At 47.0% G+C, this 23,650-nt stretch overlaps 1 non-coding gene across 1 annotated transcript; it reads right to left on the bottom strand.

Annotated features, from left to right (window-relative positions):
- Window positions 1-21,696: 21,696 nt before the first annotated feature.
- On the bottom strand, window positions 21,697-21,771 carry Trnas-uga. Its single transcript has one exon. It is a non-coding gene; the product is annotated as a tRNA-Ser (tRNA).
- Between the last annotated feature and the right edge of the window lie 1,879 nt (window positions 21,772-23,650).

Genomic DNA, 23,650 nt, shown 5'->3' with positions numbered 1-23,650 from the left:
GATATGAAACTTCCTGGCAGATTAAAACTGTGTGCCCGACCGAGACTCGAACTCGGGACCTTTGCCTTTCGCGGGCAAGTGCTCTACCAACTGAGCTACCGAAGCACGACTCACGCCCGGTACTCACAGCTTTACTTCTGCCAGTACCTCGTCTCCTACCTTCCAAACTTTACAGAAGCTCTCCTGCGGACCTTGCAGAACTAGCACTCCTGAAAGAAAGGATACTGCGGAGACATGGCTTAGCCACAGCCTGGGGGATGTTTCCAGAATGAGATTTTCACTCTGCAGCGGAGTGTGCGCTGATATGAAACTTCCTGGCAGATTAAAACTGTGTGCCCGACCGAGACTCGAACTCGGGACCTTTGCCTTTCGCGGGCAAGTGCTCTACCAACTGAGCTACCGAAGCACGACTCACGCCCGGTACTCACAGCTTTACTTCTGCCAGTACCTCGTCTCCTACCTTCCAAACTTTACAGAAGCTCTCCTGCGGACCTTGCAGAACTAGCACTCCTGAAAGAAAGGATACTGCGGAGACATGGCTTAGCCACAGCCTGGGGGATGTTTCCAGAATGAGATTTTCACTCTGCAGCGGAGTGTGCGCTGATATGAAACTTCCTGGCAGATTAAAACTGTGTGCCCGACCGAGACTCGAACTCGGGACCTTTGCCTTTCGCGGGCAAGTGCTCTACCAACTGAGCTACCGAAGCACGACTCACGCCCGGTACTCACAGCTTTACTTCTGCCAGTACCTCGTCTCCTACCTTCCAAACTTTACAGAAGCTCTCCTGCGGACCTTGCAGAACTAGCACTCCTGAAAGAAAGGATACTGCGGAGACATGGCTTAGCCACAGCCTGGGGGATGTTTCCAGAATGAGATTTTCACTCTGCAGCGGAGTGTGCGCTGATATGAAACTTCCTGGCAGATTAAAACTGTGTGCCCGACCGAGACTCGAACTCGGGACCTTTGCCTTTCGCGGGCAAGTGCTCTACCAACTGAGCTACCGAAGCACGACTCACGCCCGGTACTCACAGCTTTACTTCTGCCAGTACCTCGTCTCCTACCTTCCAAACTTTACAGAAGCTCTCCTGCGGACCTTGCAGAACTAGCACTCCTGAAAGAAAGGATACTGCGGAGACATGGCTTAGCCACAGCCTGGGGGATGTTTCCAGAATGAGATTTTCACTCTGCAGCGGAGTGTGCGCTGATATGAAACTTCCTGGCAGATTAAAACTGTGTGCCCGACCGAGACTCGAACTCGGGACCTTTGCCTTTCGCGGGCAAGTGCTCTACCAACTGAGCTACCGAAGCACGACTCACGGCCGGTACTCACAGCTTTACTTCTGCCAGTACCTCGTCTCCTACCTTCCAAACTTTACAGAAGCTCTCCTGCGGACCTTGCAGAACTAGCACTCCTGAAAGAAAGGATACTGCGGAGACATGGCTTAGCCACAGCCTGGGGGATGTTTCCAGAATGAGATTTTCACTCTGCAGCGGAGTGTGCGCTGATATGAAACTTCCTGGCAGATTAAAACTGTGTGCCCGACCGAGACTCGAACTCGGGACCTTTGCCTTTCGCGGGCAAGTGCTCTACCAACTGAGCTACCGAAGCACGACTCACGCCCGGTACTCACAGCTTTACTTCTGCCAGTACCTCGTCTCCTACCTTCCAAACTTTACAGAAGCTCTCCTGCGGACCTTGCAGAACTAGCACTCCTGAAAGAAAGGATACTGCGGAGACATGGCTTAGCCACAGCCTGGGGGATGTTTCCAGAATGAGATTTTCACTCTGCAGCGGAGTGTCCGCTAATATGAAACTTCCTGGCAGATTAAAACTGTGTGCCCGACCGAGACTCGAACTCGGGACCTTTGCCTTTCGCGGGCAAGTGCTCTACCAACTGAGCTACCGAAGCACGACTCACGCCCGGTACTCACAGCTTTACTTCTGCCAGTACCTCGTCTCCTACCTTCCAAACTTTACAGAAGCTCTCCTGCGGACCTTGCAGAAATAGCACTCCTGAAAGAAAGGATACTGCGGAGACATGGCTTAGCCACAGCCTGGGGGATGTTTCCAGAATGAGATTTTCACTCTGCAGCGGAGTGTGCGCTGATATGAAACTTCCTGGCAGATTAAAACTGTGTGCCCGACCGAGACTCGAACTCGGGACCTTTGCCTTTCGCGGGCAAGTGCTCTACCAACTGAGCTACCGAAGCACGACTCACGCCCGGTACTCACAGCTTTACTTCTGCCAGTACCTCGTCTCCTACCTTCCAAACTTTACAGAAGCTCTCCTGCGGACCTTGCAGAACTAGCACTCCTGAAAGAAAGGATACTGCGGAGACATGGCTTAGCCACAGGTAGGAGACGAGGTACTGGCAGAAGTAAAGCTGTGAGTACCGGGCGTGAGTCGTGCTTCGGTAGCTCAGTTGGTAGAGCACTTGCCCGCGAAAGGCAAAGGTCCCGAGTTCGAGTCTCGGTCGGGCACACAGTTTTAATCTGCCAGGAAGTTTCATATCAGCGCACACTCCGCTGCAGAGTGAAAATCTCATTCTGGAAACATCCCCCAGGCTGTGGCTAAGCCATGTCTCCGCAGTATCAATACTAGAAATTAGAATAATCTTCATAAGGATTTAAAGTCACTTAGTCTTGTACAAAAAGGTGTGCATTATTCAGGAACACACATTTTCAATAACTTGCCAGCAGCCGTAAAAAGCTTAACAACCAATGGAATTCAGTTTAAGAGAAGCCTAAAGGATTTATTGGTGGCCAACTCCTTTTACTCTATAGATGAATTTCTCAGTAGAACCAACTGATATATATATATATATATATATATATATATATATATATATATATATATATATATACTCCTGGAAATGGAAAAAAGAACACATTGACACCGGTGTGTCAGACCCACCATACTTGCTCCGGACACTGCGAGAGGGCTGTACAAGCAATGATCACACGCACGGCACAGCGGACACACCAGGAACCGCGGTGTTGGCCGTCGAATGGCGCTAGCTGCGCAACATTTGTGCACCGCCGCCGTCAGTGTCAGCCAGTTTGCCGTGGCATACGGAGCTCCATCGCAGTCTTTAACACTGGTAGCATGCCGCGACAGCGTGGACGTGAACCGTATGTGCAGTTGACGGACTTTGAGCGAGGGCGTATAGTGGGCATGCGGGAGGCCGGGTGGACGTACCGCCGAATTGCTCAACACGTGGGGCGTGAGGTCTCCACAGTACATCGATGTTGTCGCCAGTGGTCGGCGGAAGGTGCACGTGCCCGTCGACCTGGGACCGGACCGCAGCGACGCACGGATGCACGCCAAGACCGTAGGATCCTACGCAGTGCCGTAGGGGACCGCACCGCCACTTCCCAGCAAATTAGGGACACTGTTGCTCCTGGGGTATCGGCGAGGACCATTCGCAACCGTCTCCATGAAGCTGGGCTACGGTCCCGCACACCGTTAGGCCGTCTTCCGCTCACGCCCCAACATCGTACAGCCCGCCTCCAGTGGTGTCGCGACAGGCGTGAATGGAGGGACGAATGGAGACGTGTCGTCTTCAGCGATGAGAGTCGCTTCTGCCTTCGTGCCAATGATGGTCGTATGCGTGTTTGGCGCCGTGCAGGTGAGCGCCACAATCAGGACTGCATACGACCGAGGCACACAGGGCCAACACCCGGCATCATGGTGTGGGGAGCGATCTCCTACACTGGCCGTACACCACTGGTGATCGTCGAGGGGACACTGAATAGTGCACGGTACATCCAAACCGTCATCGAACCCATCGTTCTACCATTCCTAGACCGGCAAGGGAACTTGCTGTTCCAACAGGACAATGCACGTCCGCATGTATCCCGTGCCACCCAACGTGCTCTAGAAGGTGTAAGTCAACTACCCTGGCCAGCAAGATATCCGGATCTGTCCCCCATTGAGCATGTTTGGGACTGGATGAAGCGTCGTCTCACGCGGTCTGCACGTCCAGCACGAACGCTGGTCCAACTGAGGCGCCAGGTGGAAATGGCATGGCAAGCCGTTCCACAGGACTACATCCAGCATCTCTACGATCGTCTCCATGGGAGAATAGCAGCCTGCATTGGTGCGAAAGGTGGATATACACTGTACTAGTGCCGACATTGTGCATGCTCTGTTGCCTGTGTCTATGTGCCTGTGGTTCTTTCAGTGTGATCATGTGATGTATCTGACCCCAGGAATGTGTCAATAAAGTTTCCCCTTCCTGGGACAATGAATTCACGGTGTTCTTATTACAATTTCCAGGAGTATATATATATATATATATATATATATATATATATATATATATATATATATATATATATATATATATATGTCTTGTGCACGATTTCAGTTCAGTAATGTGTTCATTGTAAATAAGTGTGTGTGTTTGTGTGTGTAAGTACAATCTAACTTCTGCACCATTTCAGTGCAGTAATATCTTCATTGTAAATAAGTATTATAGTAGTTGTATTACACGTTTATTACCTTATAAATAAATAAAAACACTTTTTTATTTTAAATTAGGTGCACCAGTATTTGTAAAATGATCCTTTCATATAGTGTTCATTAAAAAATGACGATCATTCCACTTGGGACCTGTGGAATGGTACATTAGCTTATTTGTTTGAGTTGTAAATATTTGCCATGTATTGTTGTTTTTATGACATGTTCTACATCCTCGAGTACCTCCTCACTACGGATCAATTGCATTGAAAGTAAATCTAATCTAATCTAATCTAATTTTCACGCATCTTAGTATTTGGCGTCATATTCCCGAACTATGCGTCATACAATGACATACTGTATTTTTGTAGGTACATTCAGGGACATATGTGAATGCAGTCTGTGAAATGTGTTGCGAATAGAGCTGTCAGCAAAGACGTAATAATTTAAGCGTCATGCACGATGCGGAAATTTTTTACGCATCTCAGTGCCTAGGATGTCGTATCTCCTTGAACTGTGTGGCACATTCAGTGGTATGTATGAATACAATCTGCAAAATGTGCCGCGAATATAGTTAGTAGTAAAGAACTAAGAAAAAAAAACGTGGTGTTTCAGGGAGCAGTTTTACTGCATGACCAGCGAAAATATGAACAATAAACGAGAAATGAAAACGTCATGCTTCAAGCTGCAGTTTCACTGCATGAACAGCGAAACTGTAAACAATAAGCTTTTATCTTTTCATCAAAATGGCTCTAAGCTCTAAGCACTATGGGACTTAACATCTGAGGTCATCAGTCCCGTAGGCTAAACCTAACTAACTTAAGGACATCACACACATTCATGCCCGAGGCAGGATTCGAACCTGCAACCGTAGCAGCAGCGCGGTTCCGGACTGAAGAACCTAGAACCGATCGGCCACAGAGGACGGCTCTTTTCATAACTTTGTCGAATTTGTCAGCGAGAAGAAGTTTCGTTAAGTTTTGAAATAGTTCTTAAAATTTGTTGCAAGTATCTAAGCGCTCTTATTAGCAAATACTTGACGACAAAATGAGGGTATTTGCGCGTCGTGGACTGTACTGTTTTTTCACTCCCACCCCTTTGGTAGATGGGTGGTTCTTCAATCACAGTCATTCTTTCCAGACAGTAAGTCATAAGTGTACCGTCTGGTTCAGGAGGAGATGTGAAACACGCACACATACATACACTACTGGCCATTAAAGTTGCTACACCACGAAGATGACGTGCTACAGACGCGAAATTTAATCGACAGGAAAAAGATGCTGTGATTAGCAAATGGTTAGCTTTTCAGAGTATTCACACAAGGTGGGGGCCCGTTGCGACACCTACAACGTGCTGACACGAGGAATGTTACCAACCGATTTCTCATACACAAACAGCGGTTGACCAGCGTTGCCTGGTGATGCATCGTGTAAGGAGGACAAATGCGTACCATCACGTTTCCGACTTTGATAAAGGTCGGATTGTATCCTATTGCGATTGCGGTTTATCGTATCGCAACATTGCTGCTCGCGTTGGTCGAGATCCAATGACTGTTAGCAGAATATGGAATCGGTGGGTTCAGGAGGGTAATACGGAACGCCGTGCTGGATCCCAACGGCCTCGTATCACTAGCAGTCGAGATGAGAAGCATCTTATCCGCATGGCTATAACGGATCGTGCAGACACGACTCAATCCCTAAGTCAACAGATGGGGACGTTTGCAAGACAACAACCATCTGCACGAACAGTTCGACGACGTTTGCAGCAGCATGGACTATCAGCCCGGAGACCATGGCTGCGGTTACCCTTGACGCCGCATCTCAGACAGGAGTGCCTGCGATGGTGTACTCAACGACGAACCTGGGTGCACGAATGGCAGAACGTCATTTTTTCGGATGAATCCAGGTTCTGTTTACAGCATCAAGATGGTCACATCCGTGTTTGGCAACATCGCAGTGAACGCACATTGGAAGAGTGTATTCGTCATCGCCATACTGGCGTTTCACCCGGCGTGATGGTATGGGGTGCCATTGGTTACACGTCTCGGTCACCTCTTGTTCGCATTGACGGCACTTTGAACAGTGGACGTTACATTTCAGATGTGTTACGACCCGTGGCTCTACCCTTCATTCGATCCCTACATTTCAGCAGGATAATGCACGACCGCATGTTGCAGGTCCTGTACGGTCCTTTCTGGATACAGAAAATCTTCGACTGCTGCCCCGGCCAGCACATTCTCCAGATCTATCACCAATTGAAAACGTCTGGTCGATGGAGGCCGAGCAACTGTGATGAACTGTGGTATCGCGTTGAAGCTGCATGGGCAGCTGTACCTGTACACTCCATCCAAGCTCTGACTCAATACCCAGGTGCATCAAGGCCGTTATTGCGGCCAGAGGTGGTTGTTCTGTGTACTGATTTCTCAGGATCTATGCACCCAAATTGCGTGAAAATGTAATAACGTGTCAGTTCCAGTATAATATATTTGTCCAATGAATACCCGTTTATCATCTGCATTTCTTCTTGGTGTAGCAATTTTAATGTCCAGCAGTGTATATACGTACTTCCATTTTCATAATGCGTCTGGATATGGATTTTAATCTTAAGAATTGAACTGATGTTTCGTTAAGAATTTGACAAACAAATATGGAAGGAAGAGAACCTATTTCATGTACAATAATTCATCAACTGCTTAGTAACAATAACGATGAAACCTGTTTGTGGAAAGGTCAGACAGACACGGTATGTGATTGCTACAGAAAATTTTTCTCATAGTTGTTTAATGAGGACATTTAAGTTGAACACTACAGTATGTGTCTGCATCAATTTTTCATTTGAAATTTGCTTTTACAACAATAAAAAGTAAAAACAAGTCGTTTCGGGATTTCTGGAAGATGCGCCCAGCGGATGAATAATGGGGAGCCGTTCTGTGGGTCAGGCTTCATGTGGTTTTTAGGCGATTTGCCACACCCAACTAGGTGAATATCGGGCTCGCTCCCACGTCCCAACTCAGTTACGACATTCTCAGTACATTTAGAAAATGTTTGCACATGGTGTAACGCTAGACGCACACAGCTGGGGCACACGAAGTCCGTCGCGGGTGAGAGGGGGAAAGGGATGGCGACAAACAGGGTGGCCGGACACTCTCTACCACTAATACTGTCAAGTCCAATAATTTAACGGCGAGGGAGCAGGGCGAAGAAAAGGAAGAAGGAGTACTTTATCAATAACCTGCCCCCGATCCCTCATTCTTTAAAGAATGGGACTCCCATGTATGCAACAGCTTCAAACATCTGATTACGAATGAGTAGGTGCTGAAGTGTAAAAAAAAAAAAAAATGGCTCTGAGCACTATGGGACTTAACTTCTAGGGTCATCAGTCCCCTAGAACTAAGAACTGCTTAAACCTAACCTAACTAACCTAAGGACATCGCGCACATCCATGCCCGAGGCAGGATTCGAACCTGCGACCGTAGCGCCCCCGCGGTTCCAGACTGTAGCGCCTAGAACTGCTCGGGCTGAAGTGTAGCCGCATGAACAACGAACATTTACAAAGCGATTAACTGTTTTCCTTTTACTGCTTTGTGGGGCAGTAAGCGAGAAAAAGATTAAAAAATCTATGTATGTATGCGTGTGAGTGTGTTATTTGCGTGCGCGCGCATGTGTGTGTGTGTGTGCGTGTGTGTGTGTGTGTGTGTGTGTGTGTGTGTGTGTGTTCCACATCTCCTCCTAAACCAATGGACCAATTTCAACCAAACTTGGTGTACGTATCACTTACTATCCGGCAACAATCGCTGAAGGTGTAAGAACCACCTACCTATCATAGTTCGGGAGGTATGACGTCATAAACAAGGAGATGCGTGAAAAAATGCCACATCATGCGGAGGAGGAGATCGGTGTTCAAAGTTCCATCGACGACGAGGTCATTAGAGACGGAGCACAAGCTCGGATTGGGGAAGGATGGAGAAGGAAAGCGGCCGTGCCCTTTCGAAGGAAAAAATTCGACATTTGGCTTAAGCGATTTAAGGAAATCATAAAAACCTAAATCTGGATGGCCGGACGCGGGTTTGCGTCGTCCTCCTCCAGAATTCGAGTCCACTGTGCTAACAAGGTGCGCTAACCCGCTCGGTGCCAAATGATGCTTGAAGTTTTAATACATTTAATCCTTACGACTAAGACACTCGTATAGTCGAGTCATCTTGAGGAAATCCCTGACACCTGGCTGCTCTTTTGACAGATTTGAACTGCGAAGCGCAAATGACGGTAGGCGAACGGTAGCCGTCTATAGAGAGCTCTAAGAGGCATTTCCCCACAGAGGTTTGAGTTGTAGACACGCGAAGCAGCTGCCTCCAGCCTACATAAACTTTCCTGGATCATTTTTCTTAGTTTGGATACTGTACTTATACATTTTTACATTAAGCATATTTCATAATTTCAGGCGTGTTTTCACGAATACATGGAAATGAAATCTGTGCCCAGATGAATACTTTCCACTTTAAGTGTTTGATTTACTTATAGCGATCGCGAAGGCCACTTTCAATGGGAACTGCAAGCGATTAGACTGGAATGGCAAGTTTGTTGGGATAATAGGAATTTGTGGTATTAAGACTGTCTCTCCATTGGCTCCGCCGGTGATGATGGAGGCCTGCACGGTATGCCATCTCAGGTCCGTGATGCGTAATCTGGTCCCTGATGCATCCAGGTTACGCATCAATAAGACAGGTCCAACTGGGACGTTACCCCCGCCAGCTCTAATGAGTTTTGAAACAGGATATGAAGTTGGGTCATCTCTTGTCGTCACTCTATCGATTGACGTGTAGGTGGTCACCTCATCAGGTACTTGGGCAATAATATTGTTATTGATGTTTCCCACCGATCCTTAGGCGCCAAGATAACTCTTTCGTGTAACCACTCCTTGTTGCTCTAGTGTTCATGTAAGCTAGCGCATTAATGAGGTTATCTTCCTAGGTTACAACACTGCAGAAGCAGCTTTCAAATTTTGTTTGGTCTTACGGATCCATTGCCATGTGGACCTCGCCTACGTCGAGGAGACATTGAGCAATGATCCCAGACTCCAGGTCGTTGTATAGTTGGCCTCTAATACTAGTTGTCAGCTGTAAAGTTTCTACGCGTTGATCTCGTCTGCCGCAGTGCCTCACTTGATGACTGGCAGCGTCTGTCGGAAGTCGTCTGCGAGCAAGACAGCGACTTTATCCAACAGTATTTGGTTACTGCGGATGTCTTGCAAGCTTCGACAGAGCGCCTCTATTATACGCTTGTGTGACATCGAACATTCGTCCCACACGATCAGTTCGCACTGCTGCAACAGAGCAACACGACTGCTGCTCTTGCTTAGATTGTAAGTGGGCGTTTCCTCAATCGCAAGGTTCTGAGGAAGTCTGAACAATGAGTGGGCAGTTCTTCCTCAGCTCAGCAAGGTCGCGGCTATTCCCAAGAACGCAGCAGCTACAGCAACAGTCCTGTCCTTGCGCAACTGGGCCAGCAGTAATTTGAACAGTGCCCGTCCAAGAAACTAAGACCCCCTCCGTTCTCCACGTGACTCAAAATTTTACTGAAAATGTGCCTTTGCTCTGGCAATAGCAGGGGTTCCGTTTGGGCTACTTGGATCTCCAAGGCTGCCGTGTCTTGACTGAGTTCCTTGAGCAAATCAGTGGACAGTTCTACCACTTGTTATGGGATGGGCAAGCCGAAATTAGACAGACGTTTTCCCACCACGAGAAAACTTTGTCCTCAATAAGCTTCAGCGCTTCATTGAAATATACATCGTCGCTGGCCTGTCCTGTACCTTGTTACTGATGCGCGATATCTTCGAATAATGCTGTTTTATATCCTTTCGAAGTGTGTTAGGTTTAGAGAGACCACAGGTGCGCAGCATGATAGCAAGGAGCTATGTCCACCCGGCTGACGACCGGCACAATACGCCATCCTCCATTGAAGCGTCGCAGTGATCGTCATCTCCCAAATGTCCCATCATCTCATATGCTTCCTGGAACGTGGCTTTTTCTTCTTCGTCGACTGTTTTCAAGCCCTGAAAACTGATGGGGCCCCATACGCAGGTCAGAAGCAACCGTACACATTAACAATCAAAATATGTAACACGCACGGTGTAAACTCTGCCCAGGGCATCTGACGCCTTTATACTTCGCCAGCTGTTGACCGGAGTGCACTGTACACGACGTTTCCATTCTTTCCGTGACGGGTTCTTTGTGTAATACACTGAAGAGCCAAAGAAACTGGTACACCTGCCTATTATTTTGTAGGGCTCCCGCCAGCACGCAGAAGTGCCGCAACAAGACGTGGCATCGACTCTACTGATGTCTGGTTCTGAGGAAATGACACCATGAATCCTGCAGGACTGACCATAAATCCGTAAGAGTACGAGGGGGTGGAGATCTCCTCCGAACAGCACATTGCAAGGCATCCCACATATGCTCAATAATGTTCATGTCTGGGGAGTTTGGTAGCCAGCGGAAGAGTTTAAACTCAGAAGAATGTACTTGGAGCCATTCTGATGCAATTTTGGACGTGTGGGGTCATATCTGATGGAATTGTCCAAGTACGTCGGAATGCACAGTGGACATGAATGGATGCAGGTGATTGGACAGGATGCTTACTTACGTGTCACCTGTCAGAGTCGTTTCTAGAAGTATCAAGGTTCCCATATCATTCCAACTGCACAAACTCCACAGTATTACAGAGCCTCCACCAACTTGAACAGTCCCCTGCCGACATGCAGGGTCCATGGATTCATGAGGTTGTTCCTTACCCGTACACATCCATCCGCTCGATACATTCTGAAATGAGACTCGTCCGACCAGGCAACGTGTTTCCAGCCGTCAACAGTCCAATGTCAGTGTTGAAGGGCCAAGGCGAGGCGCAAAGCTTTGTGTCATGTAGTCATAAAGGGTACAGGAGTGGGCCTTCGGCTCCGAAAGCCCATATCCATGATGTTTCGTCGAATGGTTCGCACGCTGACACTTGTTGAAGGTGCAGAATTGAAATCTACAGCAATTTGCAGAGGGGTTGAACGATTCTCCTCAGTCGTCGTTGTTCCCGTTCTTGCAGGATCTTTTTCCAGCTGCAACGATGTCAGAGATTTGATGTTTTACCGGATTCCTGATATTCACGCGTGAAATGGTCTTACGGGAAAACCCCAACTTCATCGCTACCTTGGAGATGCTGTGTCCCATCGCTCGTGCGCCGGCTTAACACCACGTTCAAGCTCAAATCCTGATAACCTGTCATTATAGCAGCAGTAACCGATCTAACAACTCCGCTAGACACTTCTTGTCCTATACAGGCGTTGTCGACCGCGGCGTCATATTCTGCCTGTTTACATATCTCTGTATTTGAATACGTATGCCTATGTCATTTTCTTTGACGCTGCAGTGTATTTTGGCACATCGGCGTGCAGCAGATTTCTAGCAAAGTCGTCCATATGGCAAAGACGGAAAAAATGGGTTGAGGGTGGTAGTGGATGGTGTCGCTGCTCGACTGCACAAATTGGACTCAGTGCAGTAGATTCCGTTGGGAAGTTACACCACTGTCGGGTGGTTCTCGTGGAGCTGCAAGCGCTATATCCACCATGTAGCTCCGTCGCTGCTGACGTATCTACCCACTCTAAACATCTGCACTTAGTTTCTTTGATCAATATGAGCGCATCCCTGCTGTTGCACAATAAATATCGCTAGCCACTGCCTTTGTTCGCGTATTTGCAAATATATTTAATTGTCATTAACTGTCTTAAATTCCACATTAACGTGTGTATTAAACATTTTGGAAAGGAGTGGTGAGTACGGAATGACACAGCTGATCTCCAGTACTACTTCTTGCGCCATACCTCTCACTTTTCATTGTGTCCGTAAGTCCCCTTTCGTCGCGCGGGTGTCACTTTTAACAATATTTTGAACATAGCCGGACTACAGCAACGGTTACAGAGCAGCAGGTACAAAATACAGCCAACCAGTTGCAGTAAATGGTGGTTTCCAAATAACCTTGACCATGGATTCTATGTATTTAAATCCGTCTTCTTCAGAAGGACAAACTAACTTCACATTAGCAATTCATTCAGTAAAATTGTTTCCACATGAAATGTATCGGCAACGGTCTGGGTGTCCATATCTAAAAATTAAGGCCTCTAGAATCAAGGACTTAGAAAAAACAGACCACGTTAGTAGCTACATGCCGACTCATGTCGGCCGAGGCTACATTTTGGTGCATTTCGAGTCTTTCATGCACGGGGTTATAGGATTAAGTGTTCCGTAAGGACCGTGGAGTAGACTCCTAGTGACCGAGTCATTTAGCTGTTTGTCCACGTTGGAGTCAGGCAGCCCCACTGATATCACTTCATCGATTTGGTTCGGCGGCAGTTAATTTTTTAACCACAGCAGCAAGTACACGTGGGGCAAGCCGTGCTTTTGGCATCCAATGAATCACCGCGCTTCGCCCAATGTGGCGTCGAATGCAGTAAGTATTTGCCCACGGCGGCCAAACTTCCCCGAATGGGGGACTCCCGGCCAACAATCCCGTACGCTCATTTCCACCAAAAACTTGCCCTTTCGTAAGGAGAGCCACCAACTTTTGCTCTTTAACCTTAAAGAGTCACGCTATAATGTCCTGGTGGTCTGTCAGTTTCTGTCCGACTATTAGTTCTTCCCTGATCTCCTTTCAGGCTAGGCTGCATGTGAAGGCGTGAATAAGTCCAGCCGATCACAGTTCCGCACACAGAAGAACGCGCCCTGGGTATCTTCGTTGAGGTACCTCGGACTGTGCACGACTGACGACGGGAAATTACCACCTAAGTCACTCGGATTTACAGGGTGATTGTAACTGTAGTTAAACTTTCAAAACGCTGTAGAAATAACACCACTGGTCAGAATGACGTCAAATTGCAACGGAATATTATCAGAGAAGGGGGAAACGCATGGCAGAAGAAGAAAAAAGTGTGAAAATTGATCAATAGATGGCACTGTATGGGTCAGAAAACGTAAATGTAAACACCTGTCATGCGAACGATCCATTGAAGTTGGTAGAAACACGCCGAGTATAGGTCTTTTCCTCCTTTCGCGTCTGCGACGTTCGCCATGACTGTCTCGATGCAGGGTCGCGCTCTGCTTGTAAAGCTGTGTTACAAGAATGATGACTGTGCACACGTCGCTCTGGAGAAGTTCCGAACACTTAAGGGTTTGAAAAAAGGCGTTGGTCCGATGACTACCGTGACTCTGGAGTAAATGATTCGGAAATTCGAAAAGACGGGTTCTTTTGCTGTGCAAGCTGATAGAAGGAGGAAACGAACTGATTCGACGTTATTGGAAGAAGTGGCCACAGAAATGCAGGAGGAGACGAGTGGTGGTGTGCAACTGTGTAGTGCGCGGAGAATTACCCGAACATTGGACATACCCGTGAGCACGGTGCGTAAAATCCTACGAAACATCCTTCTTTGCTAACCATTCAAAATTACTCATGTGCAGGAGCCGCTTCCTGACCAGCGAGCAAGAGGGACCCTTCTTGCTCGCATGGAAGTGGACAATGATTGACCGTGGAAGATTTTGTGGAGAGACGAAACCCACTTCCATGTCACAGGATATGTCAATACACAGAACTGTCGAACATGGCCAACGAAAAATCCACACGCAAATCAACCAGTACCATTTCATCCCGAAAAGGTCACTATGTGGGGCGGGTTTACGGCATCATTTGTCATAGGGCCTTATTTTTTCGAAGAGACAGGTGCTTCCGGTCTTGTTACCTGTACCATCACTGGTAAGCGCCATGAGTGTCTTTTGCGCAGCCACGTCATTCCAGCTCTCCAACAGAATGGATGCGTCGATGGGATCATTTTCATTCAAGGTGGCACACCTCCGCAAATTGCAAATCCAGCTAAGCAGCGGCTGAAGCGCCATTTCGGAAATGCTAGAATTATCAGCCGCCATTTCCCTACAGCCCGGCCGTCCAGATCACCTGATCTTAATCCGTGTGACTTCCGGCTGTGGGGCCATCTGAAAGATGTTGTGTTCAGTGTTCCGATTGCAAATTTAGATGCACTGAAGACACGCACTGCGCAACACATTCTGAACGTGACCCCGGAAACACTTCGATCAGTTGTGGAACATGCTGTTTCTCGATTTCAACTTGTTGCAGAAAATGGTGGACAGTATGCTGAAGATGTTCTGCGCCAGTCACACAGGTATTAATAATCCGATTTTATTTTGACTGATGCTTTTTGAGCGGTTTTGGTATCAGGACAATTAAAAGCCGATGTGATTGATGCTTTTTATGCGGTTTTCGGCCTGAGGACATTTAAAAACCGATTTTTCCCATCCGATGTGATATGATCTTAAAAAGTTTTTTTATGCCAGTCTTTGATCACAATATGAATTCTTTAGACGATGACCGGTTTCAGTCCGTAATGACCATCCTCAGACCTTTTTTACACCTTGTCTTAAAGTGATAAGGCCATAACGGCATCGTCAAAATTATATTTAGCATTTATCTTTGCCGCTCCTGCGCTGCGGCTGTAAATCTCTATGTACACGTATCGATTAATGATTCAGTTGTTTCAAGACAAATAAGGCCTTGAGCGCTTCATCTTTTACTGTTTCTATTCCATGAAAGGAGGACGTGGACTAGTTGCGTTCCGCAGTCCATATTTTATAATTTGTGAAAAATACTCTGTAAATGTGCTAATTGTCTTCTCAAGCAGAGAACATGTAGTTTTCAAATTGGTTGAAATGGCTCTAAGCGCTAGGGGTCTTAACATCTGAGGTCATCTGTCCCCTAGACTTAGAACTACTTAAACCTAACCAACCTAAAGACATCACACACATCCATGCCCGAGGCAGGATTCGAACCTGCGACCGTAGCAGCAGCGCGGTTCCGGACTGAAGCGCCTAGAACCGCTCGGTCACAGATGTCACAGCGACCGTAGCAGCGGCCTTGAGCGCTTCATCTTTTACTGTTTCTATTCCACGAAAGGAGGACGTGGACTAGCTGCGTTCCGCAGTCCATATTTTATAATTTGTGAAAAATACTCTGTAAATGTGCTAATTGTCTTCTCAATCAGAGAACATGTAGTTTTCAAATTGGTTGAAATGGCTCTAAGCGCTCGGGGTCTTAACATCTGAGGTCATCAGTCCCCTAGACTTAGAACTACTTAAACCTAACCAACCTAAAGATATCACACACATCCATGCCCGAGGCAGCATTTGAACCTACGACCGTAGCAACAGCGCGGTTCTGGACTGAAGCGCCTAGAACCGCACGGTCAAAGCGGCCGGCCATGTAGTTTTACGTAATTTATTATGAGCAGGCATCATCAAGAGGACATTAATCTCAAGTATTGCCTGTTATGTGCAAAGCTCTTGCCGGCCGGAGTGGCCGTGCGGTCCTAGGCGCTACAGTCTGTAGCCGAGCGACCGCTAAGGTCGCAGGTTCGAATCCTACCTCGGGCATGGGTGTGTGTGTTGTCCTTAGGTTTAATTAGTTCTAAGTTCTAGGCGACTGATGACCTCAGAAGTTAAGTCGCATACTGCTCAGAGCCATTTGAACCATTTTGCAAAGCTTTTGCTAATACGCACCAGCTATTGTAACTGTAATACACTCCTGGAAATGGAAAAAAGAACACATTGACACCGGCGTGTCAGACCCACCATACTTGCTCCGTACACTGCGAGAGGGCTGTACAAGCAATGATCACACGCACGGCACAGCGGACACACCAGGAACCGCGGTGTTGGCCGTCGAATGGCGCTAGCTGCGCAGCATTTGTGCACCGCCGCCGTCAGTGTCAGCCAGTTTGCCGTGGCATACGGAGCTCCATCGCAGTCTTTAACACTGGTAGCATGCCGCGACCGCGTGGACGTGAACCGTATGTGCAGTTGACGGACTTTGAGCGAGGGCGTATAGTGGGCGTGCGGGAGGCCGGGTGGACGTACCGCCGAATTGCTCAACACGTTGGGCGTGAGGTCTCCACAGTACATCGATGTTGTCGCCAGTGGTCGGCGGAAGGTGCACGTGCCCGTCGACCTGGGACCGGACCGCAGCGACGCACGGATGCACGCCAAGACCGTAGGATCCTACGCAGTGCCGTAGGGGACCGCACCGCCACTTCCCAGCAAATTAGGGACACTGTTGCTCCTGGGGTATCGGCGAGGACCATTCGCAACCGTCTCCATGAGGCTGGGCTACGGTCCCGCACACCGTTAGGCCGTCTTCCGCTCACGCCCCAACATCGTGCAGCCCGCCTCCAGTGGTGTCGCGACAGGCGTGAATGGAGGGACGAATGGAGACGTGTCGTCTTCAGCGATGAGAGTTGCTTCTGCCTTGGTGCCAATGATGGTCGTATGCGTGTTTGGCGCCGTGCAGGTGAGCGCCACAATCAGGACTGCATACGACCGAGGCACACAGGGCCAACACCCGGCATCATGGTGTGGGGAGCGATCTCCTACACTGGCCGTACACCACTGGTGATCGTCGAGGGGACACTGAATAGTGCACGGTACATCCAAACCGTCATCGAACCCATCGTTCTACCATTCCTAGACCGGCAAGGGAACTTGCTGTTCCAACAGGACAATGCACGTCCGCATGTATCTCGTGCCACCCAACGTGCTCTAGAAGGTGTAAGTGAACTACCCTGGCCAGCAAGATCTCCGGATCTGTCCCCCATTGAGCACGTTTGGGACTGGATGAAGCGTCGTCTCACGCGGTCTGCACGTCCAGCACGAACGCTGGTCCAACTGAGGCGCCAGGTGGAAATGGCATGGCAAGCCGTTCCACAGGACTACATCCAGCATCTCTACGATCGTCTCCATGGGAGAATAGCAGCCTGCATTGGTGCGAAAGGTGGATATACACTGTACTAGTGCCGACATTGTGCATGCTCTGTTGCCTGTGTCTATGTGCCTGTGGTTCTGTCAGTGTGATCATGTGATGTATCTGACCCCAGGAATGTGTCAATAAAGTTTCCCCTTCCTGGGACAATGAATTCACGGTGTTCTTATTTCAATTTCCAGGAGTGTATAAGAAGGTAAGTACCATTAAAAAACGTGTGCTGTGTATGAAGTGTGCTTATTTAGACAAATTATCCTTAAGTATCTCCAACGCCTCATTACTTGAATGTTAATCATTTTGTATCAGATTATCTCCAGAACTTACGATCAGTCTGATGGACCGAACGCAGCATTAAGGCCGGAACATTATCGTTTTCCTATCATTTCTGAATCAATCCTTTTTAATTGTGTAGTGTGTTTTTTTATTTTAAAGTCAGTAAATCTTTTGGTCCGTTAGTGTCGATTCGGGTATTGTAATATGATGTGTCGGCAGCTGGGCCAACACCTTGTAGCTAGAGATGGATGAAAATGCACGCTAGACTAACGCAGACGGGCGTGAAGTACTGGAACAGGCTACGTAATTAATGCTATGAAGAAAAGTACGTAGCGGGATTAATACTTATCTTTAATCAATCATTGTGGTACATCGCTCTTGACTATACACAGGAGACTTTAATTACAATCACTGTAAGGCTAATGGCGCCTTGCTAGTTGGTAGCCATTAACTTAGCTGAAGGCTATTCTGTCTCTCGGCTAATGAGAGAGAAAGGCTTCGTACATCTAGTCGCTAGCTAGGTCGTCCGTACAACTGGGGCGAGTGCTTGTTCGTATCATGAGACCTGCCTTGTGGTGGCGCTAGGTCTGCGATTACACAGTGGCGACACGCGGGTCCGACATGTACTAAATGGACCGCGGCCGATTTAATCTACCACCTAGCAAGTGTGGTGTCTGGCGGTGACACCACATAATATTAGTAATTTTCGCCTCACAGACATTAATATACGCTCAATGGTAAACGACTGATGGCCTAAAGTTATCGAACAATCGTAAAGTAAAAGAATTGAACCATCGCACAGCAGCGACAGAATCTATTATTCTTTATCTTTGCCGTTCTTGCGCGGTGCCTGTGAATCTCTATGTACATGTATCGATTAAGGATATAAAAAAGAATTCTGCTGTTTCAAGACAAATGAGACATTTGGCGCCTCACCTTTTACTGTTTGTATTCCATGAAAGGCGTAGTTGCTGCGTTCCGCAACGGTATTTTATATTTCATGTGAAAATGTTGAGTGAATGTGCTAATTGTTATTTTTCCAATCAGAAAACATGTAGTTTCTTGTAACTGATTACAAACAGACAGCATCAAGAGGACATTTTGACTGTTATGTATAAAGTAGTTAATCAAAATGGTCATCTATTGTAATTTAATATGAAAAGTTCATCACCAGAAGGTATGATCACGCTGATGGGCGGAACGCAGCATGACGCAGAAGGAACATTACCGTTTTCCTATTATTTCTGAACCAATTTTTTTTTAACTGTGTAGTGTTGCATTTCTTTTAAAGTCTATCAATCTTCTGGTCCCTTAGTGTTGTTTCGGGTATGACTACATCGTGACTATAAAAATGCACAGAAATGATAGTGTTTCTCTTATTCAGGTATTTAATGCTCAACGTATGTTATTATAATAGTGTAATCAATCCCTGATTCTGTTGCCAAGTGGCCCACCAAAATATTCACTTTTTCGACATAAGAAAAAATTCTTTTTCTCTTCGCCTTCCCAAGAGCAACGCTACAGTATGACTGCATCGCGGTCATGAAAACTCGCGGAAATGATAATGTTGCTTCCTACCAATCTCAAATAAACTAATCTGCTGCTCTATGTCCAAAGAATGCAATCAGGTATTTAAAAAATATTTATCAGGTGAAATAATCAATACAGTGACTTGTTACGATAATACAATCAGTCTCTGATTCTGTTGCCAAGTTACCCACAAAATTTAATTATATCTTCAACATTATATTATTTATAACACTGCAACATGCCCGACGAGAGCTTCAAGGTGGTTATTTACACAGATCATATGCCGAGACGGCGGCACGTATGGGGCTACAAAGCGCCGGCCGTGACCGAGGTCGAGGCTGTGTTGGCGGGCGCTGACCCCACCGCCCGGGGACAGCAGCGTCCTGCGCAAGCGCGACCAATGCGTCACCTGGAACGCGGATACACACCGCTACTATCATGCTCTGCAGTATCCCATTATGTTCGGAAAGGCCAAGAAGGATATCATTCCTGTATTCCTCAAACGAACTCGGCGACTGGGGGAGAGAACCCGAACAAAAAAGTGACATGCGAGGCTTTCTATTCTTTTCACCTGATGCTCCGCAAACACGACTTCAACTCGCCGTTGTGGTGTACTACGGTACTTCTGTCGCATTTTTGGTACACATGGCCGGCCGCGGTGGCCGTGCGGTTCTAGGCGCTCCAGTCCGGAGTCGCGCTGCTGCTACGGTCGCAGGTTCGAATCCTGCCTCGGACATGGGTGTGTGTGATGTCCTTAGGTTAGTTAGGTTTAAGCAGTTTTAAGTTCTAGGGGACTGATGACCACAGCAGTTGAGTCCCATAGTGCTCAGAGCCATTTGAACCATTTGGTACACATGTACTTGAAGAGTGAGCGGCTAAGGTTCATAGCGGTAAGCCAAACCGAGCTGCATGCAGAGAATTACTTCCGCTTGCAAGACGCCATTGCGAACCATGTCAATATACAGGGTGATTATAATTAAAATTTCAAACCGCTGTAGAAATAATACCACTGGTCAGAATGACGTCAAATTGCAACGGAATATTATCGGAGAACATATGAAATTGTTCAAATGGCTCCGAGCAGTATGGGACTTAACAAAAAAATGGTTTAAATGGCCCTGAGCACTATGGGACGTAACTGCTCAGGTCATCAGTCCCCTAGAACTTAGAACTACTTAAACCTAACTAACCTAAGGACATCACACACATCCATGCCCGAGGCAGGATTCGAACCTGCGACCGTAGCAGTCGCGCGGTTCCGGACTGAAGCGCCTAGAACCGCTCGGCCACCTCGGCCGGCTGAAAACGTATGACAGAAGAAAAATAAATAGTTACAAAATGTAGCAATACGTGGCGCTGTAAGCATCATAATTTAATAGAGATCGACTATAAATGACAAATGAATCATACAACAATGCCTAAAGTGTACGTATGACGTTAAATAAACTGTACTACCCAGTCTGCATGGGTGTACAGATGTGATACTGTTAGTTACGTAAGCCCATCCACCACGGCAAAATCACATCACCAACTGCGACATGGTCGCGTATACAAACAGTGATCCAATAATGTCAAATGTTTTTTATTCCAGTTTTTGATCACAATATGAATTCTTTAGACGATGACCGGTTTCAGTCCGTAATGACCATCATCAGATCTTTTTTACACCTTACAAAAAATTACAAAAGTTCAAAAAATGTTGGACAGATGGCGCTTCATCTGATCAGAATAGCAATAATTAGCATAACAAAGTAAGACAAAGCAAAGATGATGTTCTGTACAGGAAATGCTCAATCATTCCTCAACAATAGCTGTAATCGAGGAATAATGTTGTGAACAGCACTGTAAAGCATGTCCGGAGTTATGGTGAGGCATTGGCGTCGGATTTGTCTTTCAGCACCCCTTGAGATGTCGGTCGATCACGATACACTTGCGACTTCAGGTAACCCCAAAGCCAATAATCGCACGGACTGAGGTCTGGGGACCTGGGAGGCCAAGCATGACGAAAGTGGCGACTGAGCACACGATCACCACGAAACGACGCGCGCAAGAGATCTTTCACGCGTCTAGCAATATGGGGTGGAGCGCTATCCTGCATAAACATCGTACGCCCCAGCAGGTGTTTATCAGCCAGGCTGGGGATGATGCGATTCTGTAACATATCGGAGTACCTCTCACCCGTCACGGTAGCAGTTACAAAACCAGAATAAGCGCCATCTGTCGACACTTTGTGAACTTTTTTTGTTCTGATAAAACCCCATGTCATTCCAAGCATGTGTGTCGATCTACACCTCTCTGTCTACATTATTCCGTGATTTATTACGTTTTCAAATTTATACTGACGTTTTGATCACCCGGTATATAGTTAAAGGCTACCCAGCCATTGACCTTCGTCTGTGCGAATGCGCACACGTTGCCCGAACTCTTACGGAAATCGTCACCTTAGTGTGCGCGATTAATGAGTGGATGGGCAAATATCTATTAGGTACATTACGTATGTAGATTGTGGACAGAATGAGATTTTCACTCTGCAGCGGAGTGTGCGCTGATATGAAACTTCCTGGCAGATTAAAACTGTGTGCCCGACCGAGACTCGAACTCGGGACCTTTGCCTTTCACGGGCAAGTGCTCTACCAACTGAGCTACCGAAGCACGACTCATTCTGGAAACATCCTCCAGGCTGTGGCTAAGCCATGTCTCCGCAATATCCTTTCTTTCAGGAGTGCTAGTTCTGCAAGGTTCGCAGGAGAGCTTCTGTAAAGTTTAGAAGGTAGGAGACGAGGTACTGGCAGAAGTAAAGCTGTGAGTACCGGGCGTGAGTCGTGCTTCGGTAGCTCAGTTGGTAGAGCACTTGCCAGCGAAAGGCAAAGGTCCCGAGTTCGAGTCTCGGTCGGGCACACAGTTTTAATCTGCCAGGAAGTTAGATTGTGGACAGTTGGGAGTGTGGGTCTCACGGGAAGCGTGCAAGGAATAAGTCCCTGCAATCGCGCTATTCATCTGTGTCCTCTGCGGCTGAGATGGATAGAGCGTCTGCCATGTAAACGGGGTATCCTGGGTTCGACTCCCGGTCGGGGCACACATTTTCAGCTGTCCCCATCGAGGTATATCCACAAGACCAGTCAGCAGCAGATGGTTTCAATTAATTATCGTTTACTCTAGAGAGGCTGCATGGTCATCAACGGTATTTGTTCTTTCGAGAACAGTTACTATCTTCATATATCCAGTTAGTTTGTTGTTTCAATCGTTCGTGTACTTGGTATTTGAAAGATCTTCGTAGTTTGTTTATTGGTTAGGACTGTTGTTTCTTTCGTTCGTCTGCTTAGCGTTAGAGGGATCTCGACAGTTTGTTTCGTTGTTAGGATTGTAGTTTATTTCGTTCGTTAACTTGGCATTTGTTTTGAATTACTGTATTGTTGTTATTGTATTTAGTTATAGGTTGTTTAGGTTGGATATCTTTTGAGATTAGTTTTTCAGTTTAGGTATTACCGTTTCAATTTTTAATGCCTAGAAACCACAAGTCGACTCAGTCACAGAGCTCAGAAAGAGCTCGAGCTAAGGAGATAGCTAGATAGCAACAATCTTTTGCACGTGCTGAAGAACGGCGATTTGAGCAGGCGGACCGTCAGCCAAAAGCTCGAGTAGTTAAAACCGCTGCACAAGCCGATACTCGATGTCAGCAGACAGCTGAACGCACTGAGACAGCCGAAGGTGCGGTTTCTCGGCGTCAGGCGGACGCACTACGCATTCATCCGTGCATTGCTCTGCAGCAGTCAAAGCAGTAGACGCACGCCGACACGCTGTTTGTTGCTCATCGACAGGTTGAACGTTGGCAAATATTTGCAATGAATACGTGGGTTTTTCCAAAAAACAAAAGAAAAGAAATGAAATGTGCTTTCGACTATGATGCAACTTTGGATCACGGTAACCACAGACTCATCAAACAAGGCATGCAGATTTTGTAAGACACTGAAATGGAAGAAAGAATCGATGGAAATGTGTTGTTCTGGAAGCAAGATATCCGTTCCTACACCAGAAGAGCCGGTGGATCGTCTAGAGGAATTATTTACTGGAGAAGCTGACAACTCACAACAGTTCCTAAACCACATAAAAAAAGTATAATTCCTGTTTCCACGTGACCTTCTTTGGGGTCAGATGGCTTTCTCGCCGTGCCTGGATTTTCACCGATCTTTACGGTGCAGGGTCAAGTGCACCATAAAATCAGCTATCTTTTACATCCGTCCAATGGTGAAGCACAATTTTTGCAAGTTCACTTTATGGGAGACGACGTAGGGGAGACTGACAGACGGTGTTAAGTTATTCAGTGAGTTGAATTAGCAACGGTTGTGAAAATTCAGAAAGTTCTGCACGATCACAATCATATTGGTGCATGAGTTTTAAACAGCTCTGGAGAACATTGTAATATTGGTAATTTTCGCCCCACAAACGTTAGGATACGCTCAATAGTACACGCCTGATGGCCTGAAGTTAATCAAACAATTGTAATGTAAAACAAATGAACCGTCGCATAGCAG

Source organism: Schistocerca americana, chromosome 8, assembly GCF_021461395.2.
Source record: "Schistocerca americana isolate TAMUIC-IGC-003095 chromosome 8, iqSchAmer2.1, whole genome shotgun sequence".
Taxonomy (NCBI): domain Eukaryota; kingdom Metazoa; phylum Arthropoda; class Insecta; order Orthoptera; family Acrididae; genus Schistocerca; species Schistocerca americana.
Note: the sequence above shows the minus strand (reverse complement) of the source record. Positions and strands in the feature narration are given on the sequence as shown.